The sequence below is a fragment of the Triticum dicoccoides genome, chromosome 6B (assembly GCF_002162155.2).
Source record: "Triticum dicoccoides isolate Atlit2015 ecotype Zavitan chromosome 6B, WEW_v2.0, whole genome shotgun sequence".
Lineage (NCBI taxonomy): Eukaryota > Viridiplantae > Streptophyta > Magnoliopsida > Poales > Poaceae > Triticum > Triticum dicoccoides.
Window position 1 is genome coordinate 150,373,559 of NC_041391.1, and position 3,773 is coordinate 150,377,331.

Genomic DNA, 3,773 nt, shown 5'->3' on the forward strand with positions numbered 1-3,773 from the left:
TCGGGTGTCGTGGGGGGGGCATGTGTAGGCCAGGGGTGGGCTGGCCTGGGCCAGTTGGGTTGGCTAGTGGGGCCGGTTGGCCCATGTGGGGAGGGGGGGGCTTGTTCTCCCTTTTCTTGTTTTGTTTTGTTTTTCCTTTTCTATTTTTGAACTTTTCCTTTTATTTATTTCCTTTCTGTTTTTTTTATCATTTTAAATTATTTAGACATCTTCTAAAAATGTGATTGCTGTACCATAACTACCCTTGTAATATTTGGCACCCACCGAACATTTTTGTTTCTACTTTCGAAAACTTTTATTGTCGACATTAATTTTAAATTTTAATTTGACGCGATTTTGAACTAACGCGAGATTAGCAACAGTAATCGAGGTGACGTGGCATCTTTAGCGGAGGGTTACTGTGGCTTAATTATCCGGGCGTCACAAGTAGGTGTTCAGGATCACCTCTTGATCATTGCTAGCTTCACGACCGTTCCTTTGTTTCTCTTCTCGCTCTCATTTGCGTATGTTAGCCACCATATATGCTTAGTCGCTGCTGCAACCTCACCACTTTACCCCTTCCTTTCCCATTAAGCTTTGCTAGTCTTGATACCCATGGTAATGGGATTGCTGAGTCCTCGTGGTTCACAGATTACTACAACAACAGTTGCAGGTACAGGTTATGCGATGATCTTGACGCGAGAGTGATGTTTGCTTGTTTCGGAGTTCTTCTTCTGCTTCTTCTCCGATCAGGGGATAGGTTCCAGGTCGGCAGCCTGGGCTAGCAGGGTGGATGTCGTTTGAGTTTCTGTTTGTGTTTCATCCGTAGTCGGATGTTGATCTCTTGTAAGATGATGTTGTATTCGTGTGGCATTGTGTGCCTTTTGTATGTATCCCCATCTATTATGTAATGTTGATGTAATGATATCCACCTTGCAAAAGCGTCTTCAAGATGCGCTTCTATCCTTGGTGGGACCTTCGAGTTCCTTTAGGATAGGGTCGCATCTTGGGCGTGACAAGTTGGTATCAGAGCCTCGACCGACCTTAGGAGCCCCCTTGATTGATCGTGTAGTTTGGCCGTTGTTGAGTCTAGAAGAAAACTGTTTTTGGAGTCTAGTTATATCGGAGAGTAGGAATTCTCTTTACTCCTCAGCCCCTTCGTCGCTCTGGTGAGGAATCTTTACGTAGGTGTTTTGAATTACTCCTCTTCCCATTCAAATTTTTCTTTAGGATCACGCAGTTGGTTTTCCGTTCGTTGGTTCTCAGCTTTTTTTATCCGGTGCATTTCTCGTCAAGTTGACTCGAGTCTCTTCATCTTTGCCAAGTTCAATCCTCAGTTGTCCTTGTTTTCCCCACCCGCCCTCCCTTCTTCTTCTTGAATGCGGAGTCCGTAATCGAGTATCCATCCTACTTGTGCGAAGTCTTTGCTTTCTTTCCTCAATGATTTCAACCGGAGTTTTCTCTTTAAGTTATTCGTCGGTTTCCCCTTCGAAGTTGCCTTTGTTTTCCCGCCCTCCCACCCTTTTTTCTTTGCGGAGTTTGAGTCTCTTTCGACCATCAATTTCATTCGTACGAAGCCTCTTCAGTCTTCCCTCAATTATTTCAACCGGTGAATTCTCGTCTCGTTCGTCATTCTTCATCTCTTTTCTTTTCCGGTGGACTCAATTCAAGTTTTTTCGGGTTGTTCATACTCTTTTTCCTCGGCTCAAGTGTTTTTCCCTGCTCGTTCGCCTCTCGCCAGTTTATCCTTCCGGAGTGTTCAAGATATCTCAAGAGATTCTCATGTGTTCGAATTAATTCGAGGTTGTTACCTCATTCGAATATCTCAATTGTTCCGGTGCATCATCTATCTGTTCAACAATCCTTTCCAACGGTGTTTTCTTTAGTGAACCCTAACCCACAGGTCTTTTCCCAGGATCTTACCTGACTCTTTTCTTTTCCCCGGAGCTATTCTCAAATTCTTTTCAAAGTGTGACGTAAGAATGGATTTCATCAGTCACTTGCCTTTCCAAGATCGATTTCAAATCATTTCATTGTTGGCTCAACCTCTTTGTTTTTCATTCTTCCGGAGTATCTCAGTAATTTCGGTGGTGTTTCTCGTCGTCATTCTCAACTGTGAAGATCGAAGAAGAGTTTTTCCTCTAAATCTTGTCTGTTCTCTCGAAGTTTCGTGGTTCTAGCTTCTTGTTACCCTCTCGAATTATTCCATTTGTCAGATATTCTTTTCTTACCCATCCGGAGTATGTCAGAAGTTGTTTTCCATTTCTTTTCACCGGAGGCCATCGTTACAGAAGAATTCTTCGTCCTCACATTTCAGTTACCGTTATCCGATTATCCCCGTGCTTCGTTCAAGTGTTCTCAATCAGTTCGCGATCTCTTCGTTCTTTTGCATCTAAATCCCCCTCAAGCATATTTGTCTTCTAATTCTTCCCGGTGATTCATTCTCTTTCATCAGTCATTTTGAATTCTTCCGGTGGTTCGTTCAAGATTCTTTTTCCTTGATTATCTTTTTTATCCATTCGATCTTTCCAATCCTACCGGTGGTTCATGAAGACTTTCTCAAATTTTGTGCTATGTTCCCCTTAATCCTTTTCAAGAAGAATAAGTAGTATGCAAAATCCATTGCTTGTCATCAATTTAATTTGATGAAGGATAGGCATACAATAAATCTTATTCTTATTTCATCCAAGTGTTTTCATCTTTTCTTTTCCGGAGTTCAAATTTTCCTCGGCCATCTCGTCGGAACCTCCATCTAAATCATCGCAAGGCTCATCTTATTCTTTCATCCTTTATTCTATCTCATCATCTTTTGTTACCGGAGTTCTTCATGGTGGTTCTTCGCGATTTAATTCTTTCTTCAAGAGTTCATCAAGACTTTGTCGAAGGAACTCAAGTATCATTCTTCTTGCATCTCGAAGTGCAATTAATTCTCCGTATTCTTTGAAGTGGAGTTCTGCAATTGTTCGTTCGTCTCAGCTATCCAATCAATTGAGCTTGTGGTCGGAGATCACCTCATAATTTTGAGATGTTTATCCATAAGTTCCACAACAAGCTTATTCTTTCGCTGTTGATTTTCTCAACAACTCCGTTCAATCTTTTCTTCTAAGGTTGCTTTCAATTTCATTCGTGGCACAAGTTGTCATATCCTTATCCGTTCTTTTCATTCAACTCTTTCAATTCTTTCCGGAGGTTTTGTGTCATGTCTCCATCAAGTTTCTTTCCATCCTCTCAAGCTCGTGATCTATTCCTCCATGTTTCAGCCGGAGTGCTACCTAAATTATTTCAGTCTTATTCGTTTATTTTCTCATTCTAACCACTCCGGTTAGAACGAGTCGTCTCATAGTCTATCTGATTCCGTGAGCTTTTGATTCTCGTCATTCTCGTCGCTCCTCTCTTCTTATCGAGTGCTCCCGATTCTTTGCTTCTTCTCTTGAGTTCTTGTTTCACCTCATCCCTTTTTCATTTCCGTCTCGGTCCTAAGATCTCGGGACGAGATCTCTTGTTAGTGGAGGAGTGTTGTAACGCCTCGGATTCGATGCGCCAGGTGTCTGTCAGTTATTCGCCGTCTTTGCCTTGTCATTTGCTTGCGTGTTGCATTTTATCATGTCATCATGTGCATCTCATTTTGCATACGTGTTCGTCTCATGCATCCGAGCATTTTTCCCCGTTGTCCGTTTTGCGATCCCGCACTCATATGTCCTCCGGCGTCCATTTTTTGTCTCTCGTTGTGAGCGGGTGTTAAACTTTCTCGGAATGGCCCGAGGTTTGCCAAGCGGCTTTGGAATAGCACCGGT